Source organism: Pseudophryne corroboree, chromosome 4 (genome assembly GCF_028390025.1).
Source record: "Pseudophryne corroboree isolate aPseCor3 chromosome 4, aPseCor3.hap2, whole genome shotgun sequence".
Lineage (NCBI taxonomy): Eukaryota > Metazoa > Chordata > Amphibia > Anura > Myobatrachidae > Pseudophryne > Pseudophryne corroboree.
In genome coordinates this window covers 793901676-793915828 of record NC_086447.1, presented here as the reverse complement: position 1 = coordinate 793915828, position 14153 = coordinate 793901676, and the positions used below count along the sequence as shown (strand labels likewise).

Genomic DNA, 14153 nt, shown 5'->3' with positions numbered 1-14153 from the left:
CCCTTCACACTGCACGGCCCCAGCCCGGCTGCCGGGTTGCAGCCGGGTCTCACCACTGGAAGGTCCGGTGGCCGGGCGGCCGCCGGGCCGTCTTTGCAGCCAGTGAACCGTGTGTTTGAAGGGGAGCTTTCACACATAACGGTTTTTTCTGAAGCCGTGTCTGATGCTGCGCATGCGCACAGCATCACACACGGCTCAAAGCCGTCCTGTGTGCGAGACTCAGTCTTTTTGCCATCCGGGAGAAACCGGCCAGTGTGTTACAGCCCTAATTGCAGACAAAACTATCATCTTGGTTGCTAAGGGCAACTCTTCCACTTGTCCTCTTTAGGACTGATTAATCTCCCCCAGAACCCACTACACTCCCCATTGTGCAGGGAGTGTGAAGATCACAGACTTGTTTCTGTAGTAATTAGGAAGGACACAGAAACTAATACTTTACAAAAATAAAACCATCCAAAATATTGTAAATTGTTCTGAGAAATAAAAGGCTAACTTAATTTACATGAGGAAGGAGATCTATTTCTCTTTTAGGAGCAGATGTACTAAGCCTTGGACAGTGATAAAGGGGAGAGAGATAAAGTAACAGGCAATCAGCTCCTAACTGTCATTTTTCAAACACAATGGAGGAAGAGGAGGGGGGTATCCCTCGGCACTGGTGTGAGAGTTAATAAGCCATTAAAGATATAGTAATGATAAATCTATAACCACATATTTTGATTTGTAGTGAATAGTCTCAAATTTATTGTGTGATGAGCAGGGCCGGTGCTAGGGTGTTTGGCGCCTCCCTGCAAACTATAAATTTGCACCCTCTCTCCAATACTTAATAAAGGGAAAGCACACACTGAAGGCACGTGTGATCTCACAAGGAAGGGGTGTGCCCACACAATTGTACCCCAAATTCACATTACATGACACAGTAGCACAATGTCATTCACATTACACCACACGCAGTGTTCCTGATTCATATTATACCACATAGTAGTGCCCCTTAGTCACTTTACGACCCACAGTAGTGCCCCTTATTCAGGGCTAACCTGGAGAGTTGGAGGAAATACATTTCTCTGACGTCCTAGTGGATGCTGGGAACTCCGTAAGGACCATGGGGAATAGCGGCTCCGCAGTAGACTGGGCACAAAAGTAAAGCTTTAGGACTACCTGGTGTGCACCGGCTCCTCCCCCCATGACCCTCCTCCAAGCCTCAGTTAGATTTTTGTGCCCGGCCGAGAAGGGTGCACACTAGGGGCTCTCCTGAGCTTCTTAGTGAAAGTTTAGTTTTAGTTTTTTTTATTTTCAGTGAGACCTGCTGGCAACAGGCTCACTGCATCGAGGGACTAAGGGGAGAAGAAGCGAACCTGCCTGGCTGCTTGCAGCCAGCTTGGGCTTCTTAGGCTACTGGACACCATTAGCTCCAGAGGGACTGAACACAGGCCCAGCCTCGGAGTCCGGTCCCAGAGCCGCGCCGCCGGCCCCCTTACAGAGCCAGAAGCAAGAAGAGGTCCGGAAAATCGGCGGCAGAAGACATCAGTCTTCACCAAGGTAGCGCACAGCACTGCAGCTGTGCGCCATTGCTCCTCATACACACCTCACACTGCAGTCACTGAGGGTGCAGGGCGCTGGGGGGGGGGGCGCCCTGAGCAGCAATAAAAACACCTTGGCTGGCAAACATACATCACATGTAACCCCCAGGGCTATATGGATGTATTTTAACCCCTGCCAGAATCCATAAAAATGCGGGAGAAAAGTCTGCGAAAAAGGGGCGGAGCCTATCTCCTCAGCACACTGGCGCCATTTTCTCTCACAGCTCCGTTGGAGGGAAGCTCCCTGGCTCTCCCCTGCAGTTACTACACTACAGAAAGGGGTTAAAAAAGAGAGGGGGGCACTAATTAGGCGCAGTTTTAATAAAACAGCAGCTATAAGGGGAAAAACACTTCTATAAGGTTATCCCTGTATATATATAGCGCTCTGGTGTGTGCTGGCATACTCTCCCTCTGTCTCCCCAAAGGGCTAGTGGGGTCCTGTCCTCTATCAGAGCATTCCCTGTGTGTGTGCTGTGTGTCGGTACGATTGTGTCGACATGTATGAGGAGGAAAATGGTGTGGAGGCGGAGCAATTGCCTGTAATGGAGATGTCACCCCCTAGGGAGTCGACACCTGAGTGGCTGAGCTTATGGAAGGCATTACGTGACAGTGTCAGCTCTTTACAAAAGATTGATGACATGAGACAGCCGGCTACTCAGCCTGTGCCTGTCCAGGTGTCTCAAAAGCCATCAGGGGCTCTAAAACGCCCGTTACCTCAGATGGCAGATACAGACGCCGACACGGATACTGACTCCAGTGTCGACGATTAAGAGACGAATGTGACTTCCAGTAGGGCCACACGTTACATGATTGAGGCTATGGAAAATGTTTTACATATTTCTGATAATACCAGTACCACTAAAAAGGGTATTATGTTGGGTGAGAAAAAACTGCCGGTAGTTTTTCCTGCATCTGAGGAATTAAATGAAGTGTGTGATGATGCGTGGGTTTCCCCCGATAAGAACTGTTAATTCCTAAAAAGTTATTAGCATCATACCCCTTCCCGCCAGAGGATAGGGCACGTTGGGAAACACCCCCTAGGGTGGATAAAGCGCTCACACGCTTGTCTAAACAGGTGGCACTACCGTCCCTGGATACGGCCGCCCTTAAGGAGCCTGCTGACAGAAAGCAGGAAAATATCCTAAAAATGTATATACACTCACACGGGTGTGATACTGCGACCAGCAATCGCCTCAGCCTGGATGTGCAGTGCTGGGGTGGCTTGGTCGGATTCCCTGACTGACAATATTGATACCCTAGATAGGGACAGTATATTACTGACTATAGAGCATTTAAAAGATGCATTTCTATATATGCGTGATGCACAGAGGGATATTTGCCGACTGGCATCAAGAGTAAGTGCGCTGTCCATTTCTGCCAGAAGAGGGTTATGGACAAGACAGTGGTCAGGTGATGCTGATTCCAAAAGGCATATGGAAGTATTGCCTTTTAAAAGGGAGGAGTTATTTGGGGTAGGTCTAACAGACCTGGTGGCCACGGCAACGGCTGGGAAATCCACATTTTTACCCCAGGTAGCCTCTCAACATAAGAAGACGCCGTATTATCAGGCGCAGTCCTTTAGGCCCCATAAGGGCAAGCGGGCAAAAGACTCCTCATTTCTGCCCCGTGGCAGAGGGAGAGGAAAAAGGCTGCAGCAGAAGCCATTCACAAGCTGTATTCCCAGCAGGTGATAATCAAGGTACCCCTCCTACAACAGGGAAAGGGGTATTATTCCACGCTGTTTGTGGTACCGAAGCCGGACGGCTCCGTGAGACTTATTTTAAATCTGAAATCCTTGAACACTTACATACAAAGGTTCAAATTCAAGATGGAGTCACTCAGGGCGGTGATTGCGAACCTGGAAGAAGGGGATTATATGGTATCTCTGGACATCAAGGATGCTTATCTCCATGTCCCAATTTACCCTTCTCACCAAGGGTACCTCAGGTTTGTGGTACAGAACTGTCACTATCAGTTTCAGACGCTGCCGTTTGGTTTGTCCACGGCACCCCGGGTCTTTACCAAAGTAATGGCCGAAATGATGATACTCCTTCGAAGGAAGGGAGTTTTCTCTGACGTCCTAGTGGATGCTGGGAACTCCGTAAGGACCATGGGGAATAGCGGCTCCGCAGGAGACTGGGCACAAAAGTAAAGCTTTAGGACTACCTGGTGTGCACTGGCTCCTCCCCCTATGACCCTCCTCCAAGCCTCAGTTAGATTTTTGTGCCCGGCCGAGAAGGGTGCACACTAGGGGCTCTCCTGAGCTTTTTAGTGAAAGTTTAGTTTTAGGTTTTTTATTTTCAGTGAGACCTGCTGGCAACAGGCTCACTGCATCGAGGGACTAAGGGGAGAAGAAGCGAACCTACCTAAGTGGTGGTAGCTTGGGCTTCTTAGGCTACTGGACACCATTAGCTCCAGAGGGACCGAACACAGGCCCAGCCTCGGAGCTCGGTCCCAGAGCCGCGCCGCCGGCCCCCTTACAGAGCCAGAAGCAAGAAGAGGTCCGGAAAAATCGGCGGCAGAAGACATCAGTCTTCAACAAGGTAGTGCACAGCACTGCAGCTGTGCGCCATTGTTACTCAGGCACACTTCACACTCCGGTCACTGAGGGTGCAGGGCGCTAGGGGGGGGCGCCCTGAGCAGCAATGTAAACACCTTGGCTGGCATAAATACACCACATATAACCCCCAGGGCTATATGGATGTATTTTAACCCCTGCCAGAACTCACCAAAAAGCGGGAGAAAAGGCCGCCGAGAAGGGGGCGGAGCCTATCTCCTCAGCACACGGGCGCCATTTTCCATCACAGCTCCGCTGGAAGGACGTCTCCCTGACTCTCCCCTGCAGTCCTGCACTACAGAAAAGGGTAAAAAAGAGAGGGGGGCACTAATTTGGCGCAGTTTTAATACTAACAGCAGCTATAAAGGGAAAAGCACATTTTATAGTGGTATTCCTGTCTATATATAGCGCTCTGGTGTGTGCTGGCATACTCTCCCTCTGTCTCCCCAAAGGGCTAGTGAGGTCCTGTCCTCTATCAGAGCATTCCCTGTGTGTGTGCGGTGTGTCGGTACGATTGTGTCGACATGTTTGAGGAGGAAAATGAGATGGAGGCGGAGCAATTGCCTATTATAGAGTTGTCACCCCCTAGGGAGTCGACACCTGAGTGGATGAGCTTATGGAAGGAATTGCGTGACAGTGTCAGCTCTTTACGACAGACAGTTGACGACATGAGACAGCCGGCTACTCAGCTTGTGCCTGTCCAGGGGTCTCAAACGCCATCAGGGGCTTTAAAACGCCCGTTACCTCAAATGGCAGACACAGACACGGATACTGACTCCAGTGTCGATGATGAGGAGACAAACGTGACTTCCACTAGGGCCACACGTTACATGATTGAAGCAATGAAAAATGTATTGCATATCTCTGATAATACAAGTACCACTAAAAAGGGTATTATGTTTGGTGAGAAAAAACTGCCTGTAGTTTTTCCTGTATCTGAGGAATTAAATGAAGTGTGTGATGAGGCGTGGGTTTCCCCCGATAAAAAACTGATAATTCCTAAAAGGTTATTGGCATCGTACCCTTTCCCGCCAGAGGATAGGGCACGTTGGGAAACACCCCCTAGGGTGGATAAAGCGCTCACACGCTTGTCTAAACAGGTAGCACTACCCTCTCCTGATACGGCCGCCCTAAAGGAACCTGCCGATAGAAAGCTGGAGAATATCCTAAAATGTATATACACTCACACGGGTGTTATACTGCGACCAGCAATCGCCTCAGCCTGGATGTGCAGTGCGGGCCTGGCGTGGCCGGATTCCCGGACTGAAAATATTGATACCCTAGATAGGGACAGTATATTACTGACTATAGAGCATTTGAAGGATGCATTTCTATATATGCGTGATGCACAGAGGGATATTTGCCGACTGGCATCAAGAGTTAGCGCGCTGTCCATTTCTGCAAGAAGAGGTTTATGGACGCGGCAGTGGTCAGGTGATGCGGATTCTAAAAGGCACATGGAAGTATTGCCTTATAAGGGGGAGGAGTTATTTGGGGTAGGTCTATCAGACCTGGTAGCCACGGCAACTGCTGGAAAATCCACATTTTTACCCCAGGTAGCTTCTCAACCTAAGAAGACGCCGTATTATCAGGCGCAGTCCTTTCGGCCCCATAAGGGCAAGCGGGCAAAAGGCGCCTCATTTCTGCCCCGTGGCAGAGGGAGAGGAAAAAGGTTGCAACAAACAGCCAGTTCCCAGGAACAAAAGCCCTCTCCCGCCTCCGCAAAGTCCTCAGCATGACGCTGGGGCTTTACAAGCGGACTCCGGCACGGTGGGGGCCCGTCTCAAGAAGTTCAGTGCGCAGTGGGCCCACTCGCAAGTGGACCCCTGGATCCTTCAGGTGGTATCTCAGGGGTACAAATTGGAATTCGAGACGTCTCCCCCTCGCCGTTTTCTAAAGTCTGCTTTACCGACGTCTCCCTCAGACAGGGAGGCAGTATTGGAAGCCATTCACAAGCTGTATTCCCAGCAGGTGATAGTCAAGGTACCCCTCCTACAACAGGGAAAAGGGTACTATTCCACACTATTTGTGGTACCGAAGCCGGACGGCTCGGTGAGACCAATTTTAAACCTAAAATCCTTGAACACTTACATACAAAGGTTCAAATTCAAGATGGAGTCACTCAGAGCAGTGATTGCAAACCTGGAAGAAGGGGACTATATGGTGTCTCTGGACATCAAAGATGCTTACCTACATGTCCCAATTTACCCTTCTCACCAAGGGTACCTCAGGTTTGTGGTACAGAACTGTCACTATCAGTTTCAGACGCTGCCGTTTGGATTGTCCACGGCACCCCGGGTCTTTACCAAGGTAATGGCCGAAATGATGATACTCCTTCGAAGGAAGGGAGTTTTAGTTATCCCTTACTTGGACGATCTCCTGATAAGGGCAAGATCCAGGGAACAGTTGGAAGTCGGAGTAGCACTATCTCAGATAGTGCTGCGCCAGCACGGTTGGATTCTCAATATTCCAAAATCGCAGCTGACCCCGACGACACGACTTCTATTCCTAGGGATGATCCTGGACACAGTCCAGAAAAAGGTGTTTCTCCCGGAGGAGAAAGCCAGGGAGTTATCCGAACTAGTCAGAAATCTCCTAAAACCAGGCCAAGTCTCAGTGCATCAATGCACAAGGGTCCTGGGAAAGATGGTGGCTTCTTACGAAGCAATCCCATTCGGCAGATTCCACGCAAGAACCTTCCAGTGGGATCTGCTAGACAAATGGTCCGGGTCGCATCTTCAGATGCATCAGCGGATAATCTTGTCACCAAGGACAAGGGTGTCTCTCCTGTGGTGGTTGCAGAGTGCTCATCTTCTAGAGGGTCGCAGATTCGGCATTCAGGACTGGGTCCTGGTGACCACGGATGCCAGCCTGAGAGGCTGGGGAGCAGTCACACAGGGAAGAAATTTCCAGGGCTTGTGGTCAAGCCTGGAGACATCACTTCACATAAATATCCTGGAGCTAAGGGCCATCTACAATGCTCTAAGCCTAGCAAGACCTCTGCTTCAAGGTCAGCCGGTGCTGATCCAGTCAGACAACATCACGGCAGTCGCCCACGTAAACAGACAGGGCGGCACAAGAAGCAGGAGGGCAATGGCAGAAGTTGCAAGGATTCTTCGCTGGGCGGAAAATCATGTGATAGCACTGTCAGCAGTGTTCATTCCGGGAGTGGACAACTGGGAAGCAGACTTCCTCAGCAGACACGACCTCCACCCGGGAGAGTGGGGACTTCACCCAGAAGTCTTCCACATGATTGTGAACCGTTGGGAAAAACCAAAGGTAGACATGATGGCGTCCCGCCTCAACAAAAAACTAGACAGGTATTGCGCCAGGTCAAGGGACCCTCAGGCAATAGCTGTGGACGCTCTGGTAACACCGTGGGTGTACCAGTCAGTGTATGTGTTCCCTCCTCTGCCTCTCATACCCAAGGTACTGAGAATCATAAGAAGGAGAGGAGTAAGGACTATACTCGTGGCTCTGGATTGGCCAAGAAGGACTTGGTACCCGGAACTTCAAGAGATGCTCACAGAGGACCCGTGGCCTCTACCTCTAAGAAGGGACCTGCTCCAGCAGGGACCCTGTCTGTTCCAAGACTTACCGCGGCTGCGTTTGACGGCATGGCAGTTGAACGCCGGATCCTGAAGGAAAAAGGCATTCCGGATGAAGTCATCCCTACCCTGATCAAAGCCAGTTGCGTGGTGCGAGGCCAGGAAGGCCCCTACAGAGGAATTTCAACTGGGTCGTTTCCTGCATTTCCTGCAAACAGTACTGTCTATGGGCCTAAAATTAGGGTCCATTAAGGTTCAAATTTCGGCCCTGTCGATTTTCTTCCAGAAAGAACTGGCTTCAGTTCCTGAAGTTCAGACGTTTGTCAAGGGGGTACTGCATATAGAGCCTCCTTTTGTGCCTCCAGTGGCACCTTGGGATCTCAATGTAGTTTTGGGGTTCCTAAAATCACATTGGTTTGAACCACTCACCACTGTGGACTTAAAATATCTCACATGGAAAGTGGTAATGCTGTTGGCCCTGGCTTCAGCCAGGCGTGTCTCAGAATTGGCGGCTTTATCCTATAAAAGCCCTTACCTAATTTTTCATATGGACAGGGCAGAATTAAGGACTCCTCCTCAATTTCTCCCTAAGGTGGTTTCAGCGTTTCACTTGAACCAGCCTATTGTGGTACCTGCGGCTACTAGGGACTTGGAGGACTCCAAGTTGCTGGACGTAGTCAGGGCCCTGAAAATATATGTTTCCAGGACGGCTGGAGTCAGAAAATCTGACTCGCTGTTTATCCTGTATGCACCCAACAAGCTGGGTGCTCCTGCTTCTAAGCAGACTATTGCTCGTTGGATTTGTAGTACAATTCAGCTTGCACATTCTGTGGCAGGCCTGCCACAGCCAAAATCTGTAAAAGCCCATTCCACAAGGAAGGTGGGCTCATCTTGGGCGGCTGCCCGAGGTGTCTCGGCTTTACAACTTTGCCGAGCAGCTACTTGGTCAGGGGCAAACACGTTTGCAAAATTCTACAAATTTGATACCCTGGCTGAGGAGGACCTGGAGTTCTCTCATTCGGTGCTGCAGAGTCATCCGCACTCTCCCGCCCGTTTGGGAGCTTTGGTATAATCCCCATGGTCCTTACGGAGTTCCCAGCATCCACTAGGACGTCAGAGAAAATAAGAATTTACTTACCGATAATTCTATTTCTCGTAGTCCGTAGTGGATGCTGGGCGCCCATCCCAAGTGCGGATTGTCTGCAATACTTGTACATAGTTATTGTTACAAAAATCGGGTTATTATTGTTGTGAGCCATCTTTTCAGAGGCTCCTCTGTTATCATGCTGTTAACTGGGTTCAGATCACAGGTTGTACGGTGTGATTGGTGTGGCTGGTATGAGTCTTACCCGGGATTCAAAATCCTTCCTTATTGTGTACGCTCGTCCGGGCACAGTATCCTAACTGAGGCTTGGAGGAGGGTCATAGGGGGAGGAGCCAGTGCACACCAGGTAGTCCTAAAGCTTTACTTTTGTGCCCAGTCTCCTGCGGAGCCGCTATTCCCCATGGTCCTTACGGAGTTCCCAGCATCCACTACGGACTACGAGAAATAGAATTATCGGTAAGTAAATTCTTATTTTAGTTATCCCTTACTTGGACGATCTCCTGATAAGGGCAAGATCCAGGGAACAGTTGGTAGTCGGGGTAGCACTATCTCAAGTAGTGTTGCGGCAGCACGGTTGGATTCTCAATATTCCAAAATCGCAGCTGATCCCGACGACACGTCTTCTATTCCTAGGGATGATCCTGGACACAGTCCAGAAAAAGGTGTTTCTCCCGGAGGAGAAAGCCAGGGAGTTATCCGAACTAGTCAGAAACCTCCTAAAACCAGGCCAAGTGTCAGTGCATCAGTGCACAAGGGTCCTGGGAAAAATGGTGGCTTCCTACGAAGCAATTCCATTCGGCAGATTCCACGCGAGAACTTTCCAGTGGGACCTGCTGGACAAATGGTCCGGATCGCATCTTCAGATGCATCAGCGGATAACCCTGTCACCAAAGACAAGGGTGTCTCTCCTGTGGTGGTTGCAGAGTGCTCATCTTCCAGAGGGCCGCAGATTCGGCATTCAGGACTGGGTCCTGGTGACCACGGATGCCAGCCTGCGAGGCTGAGGAGCAGTCACACAGGGAAGAAATTTCCAGGGCTTGTGGTCAAGCCTGGAGACATCACTTCACATAAATATTTTGGAGCTAAGGGCCATTTACAATGCCCTAAGCCAAGCAAGACCTCTGCTTCAAGGTCAGCCGGTGCTGATCCAGTCGGACAACATCACGGCAGTCGCCCACGTAAACAGACAGGGCGGCACAAGAAGCAGGAGGGCAATGGCAGAAGCTGCAAGGATTTTTCGCTGGGCGGAAAATCATGTGATAGCATTGTCAGCAGTGTTCATTCCGGGAGTGGAAAACTGGGAAGCAGACTTCCTCAGCAGGCACGACCTCCACCCAGGAGAGTGGGGACTTCACCCAGAAGTCTTCCACATGATTGTAAACCGTTGGGAAAAACCAAAGGTGGACATGATGGCGTCCCGCCTAAACAAAAAATTGGACAGGTATTGCGCCAGGTCAAGGGACCCTCAGGCAATAGCTGTAGACGCTCTGGTAACACCGTGGGTGTACCAGTCAGTGTATGTGTTCCCTCCTCTTCCTCTCATACCAAAAGTACTGAGAATTATAAGACGGAGGGGAGTAAGAACTATACTCGTGGCTCCGGATTGGCCAAGAAGGACTTGGTACCCGGAATTTCAAGAGATGCTCACGGAGGACCCGTGGCCTCTACCTCTAAGAAGGGACCTGCTCCAGCAAGGACCCTTTCTATTCCAAGACTTACCGCGGCTGCGTTTGACGGCAGGGCGGTTGAACGCCGGATCCTGAAGGAAAAAGGCATTCCGGATGAAGTCATCCCTACCCTGATCAAGCCAGGAAGGATGTAACCGCAAAGCATTATCACCGCATTTGGCGAAAATATGTTGCGTGGTGCGAGGCCAGTAAGGCCCCGATGGAGGAATTTCAACTAGGTCGATTCCTGCATTTCCTGTAAACAGGAGTGTCTATGGGCCTAAAATTGGGGTCCATTAAGGTTCAAATTTCGGCCCTGTCAATTTTCTTCCAGAAAGAACTAGCTTCAGTTCCTGAAGTTCAGACGTTTGTAAAAGGGGTACTGCATATACAGCCTCCTTTTGTGCCTCCAGTGGCACTTTGGGATCTCAATGTAGTTTTGGGGTTCCTAAAGTCACATTGGTTTGAACCACTTGAATCTGTGGAGTTAAAATATCTCACATGGAAAGTGGTCATGTTGTTGGCCCTGGCCTCGGCCAGGCGCGTGTCAGAATTGGCGGGCTTTATCCTGTAAAAGCCCTTATCTGATCTTCCATTCAGACAGGGCGGAATTGAGGACTCGTCCTCATTTTCTCCCTAAGGTGGTTTCAGTGTTTCATCTGAACCAACCTATTGTGGTACCTGCGGCTACTAGTGACTTGGAGGACTCCAAGTTGTTGGACGTAGTCAGGGCCTTGAAAATATATGTTTCCAGGACGGCTGGAGTCAGAAAATCTGACTCGCTGTTTATCCTGTATGCACCCAACAAGCTGGGTGCTCCTGCTTCTAAGCATACTATTGCTCGTTGGATTTGTAATACAATTCAGCTTGCACATTCTGTGGCAGGCCTGCCACAGCCAAAATCTGTAAAAGCCCATTCCACAAGGAAGGTGGGCTCATCTTGGGCGGCTGCCCGAGGGGTCTCGGCTTTACAACTTTGCCGAGCAGCTACTTGGTCAGGGGAAAACACGTTTGCTAAATTCTACAAATTTGATACCCTGGCTGAGGAGGACCTGGAGTTCTCTCATTCGGTGCTGCAGAGTCATCCGCACTCTCCCGCCCGTTTGGGAGCTTTGGTATAATCCCCATGGTCCTTACGGAGTTCCCAGCATCCACTAGGACGTCAGAGAAAATAAGAATTTACTTACCGATAATTCTATTTCTCGTAGTCCGTAGTGGATGCTGGGCGCCCATCCCAAGTGCGGATTGTCTGCAATACTTGTACATAGTTATTGTTAACTAAATCGGGTTATTGTTGTGAGCCATCTATCCAGAGGCTCCTCTGTTATCATGCTGTTAACTGGGTTCAGATCACAAGTTGTACGGTGTGATTGGTGTGGCTGGTATGAGTCTTACCCGGGATTCATAAATCCTTCCTTATTGTGTACGCTCGTCCGGGCACAGTATCCTAACTGAGGCTTGGAGGAGGGTCATGGGGGGAGGAGCCAGTGCACACCAGGTAGTCCTAAAGCTTTACTTTTGTGCCCAGTCTCCTGTGGAGCCGCTATTCCCCATGGTCCTTACGGAGTTCCCAGCATCCACTACGGACTACGAGAAATAGAATTATCGGTAAGTAAATTCTTATTATTTGTGCCCTAACCCCCATACTGTCTAAAGTAACAGTGCGCGCCAAAGGCGCGCGCTGCAAAAAAGGGGTCACTAGGAAGTGGCATGGCCACATAATGGTAACCCCAGTTCAAATTACACCACACAGTAGCACAAAAGTATCATCATTACACCGCATGTAGTGCCCCTATTTCATATTATGTTAGACAGTACTGCCCCTTATTCACGTTATGCTATACAGTAGTGCCCCATATACACCATTCCCATGATAGCAGTGCCGCTTATACACATAATAATGCCCACGGTATCAGTGCCACGTATACAGTTACACATAATAATGCCCACAGTGTCAGTGCCGCTTATACACACAATAATGCCCATGGTAGCAGTGCATCTTATACACACACTAAAGCCCACGGTAGCAGTGACGCTTATACACATAATAATGCCCACGGTATCAGTGACACGTATACAGTTACACATAATAATGCCCACAGTATCAGTGCCGCTTATACACACAATAATACCCACGGTAGCAGTGCCACTTACACACATAATAATGCCCACAGTAGCAGTGCCGCTAGCACACATAATAATGCCCATGGTAGCAGTGCCACTTACACACATAATAATGCCCACAGTAGCAGTGCCGCTTACACACATAATAATGCCCATGGTAGCAGTGCCGCTTACACACATAATAATGCCCATGGTAGCAGTGCCGCTTACACACATAATAATGCCCATGGTAGCAGTGCCGCTTACACACATAATAATGCCCATGGTAGCAGTGCCGCTTACACACATAATAATGCCCATGGTAGCAGTGCCACTTACACACATAATAATGCCCACAGTAGCAGTGCCGCTAGCACACATAATAATGCCCACGGTAGCAGTGCCACTTACACACATAATAATGCCCACAGTAGCAGTGCCGCTTACACACATAATAATGCCCATGGTAGCAGTGCCGCTTACACACATAATAATGCCCATGGTAGCAGTGCCGCTTACACACATAATAATGCCCATGGTAGCAGTGCCGCTAGCACACATAATAATGCCCACGGTAGCAGTGCCGCTTACACACATAATAATGCCCACGGAATCAGTGCCGCTTACACACACAATAATGCCCACAGTAGCAGTGCCGCTTACACACATAATAATGCCCACGGTAGCAGTGCCGCTTACACACATAATAATGCCCATGGTAGCAGTGCTGCTAACACACATAATAATGCCCACAGTAGCAGTGCCGCTTATACACATAATAATGCCCACAGTATCAGTGCCGCTTACACACATAATAATGCCCATGGTAGCAGTGCCGCTTATACACATAATAATGCCCACAGTATCAGTGCCGCTTACACACATAATAATGCCCATGGTAGCAGTGCCGCTTATACACATAATAATGCCCACAGTATCAGTGCCGCTTACACACATAATAATGCCCACAGTATCAGTGCCGCTAACCCACATAATAATGCCCACAGTAGCAGTGCCACTTACACACATAATAATGCCCACAGTATCAGTGCCGCTAACCCACATAATAATGCCCACAGTAGCAGTGCCACTTACACACATAATAATGCCCACAGTATCAGTGCCGCTTACACACATAATAATGCCCACGGTAGCAGTGCATCTTATACATACAATAATGCCCATGGTAGCAGTGCATCTTATACATACAATAATGCCCACGGTAGCAGTGCCGCTTATACACACAATAATGCCCACCACATCTGTGCCACTTATACACATGCCCACAGTAAGATAGATAGATAGATAGATAGATAGATAGATAGATAGATAGATAGATAGATAGATAGATAGATAGATAGATAGATAGAGCTCTGGTAAAAAAAAAAAAAATACAAATAGAAAGCACACACAGCAGCAGCATTCAATACATTAGAAAACAAAGTTTTCCAAGAGTTAAACTCACTTTTGCCAGAGTCGGCCTGCTCTGACCACACTCGGCCTGCTCTGACCACACTCAAGCTCCTGCATCAGCATGTTGTAGAGGGGGAGGGCTCGAGCGCGGGGAGTACGGAGAACATCTTCATGTTATAAATC

At 49.3% G+C, this 14153-nt stretch overlaps 1 long non-coding RNA gene across 2 annotated transcripts in view; it reads left to right on the top strand.

Annotated features, from left to right (window-relative positions):
- Positions 1-14153, top strand: part of LOC134910386 (uncharacterized) — a 176590-nt gene that overhangs the window by 40261 nt on the left and 122176 nt on the right. The gene's annotated exons all lie outside the window — the stretch shown is intronic.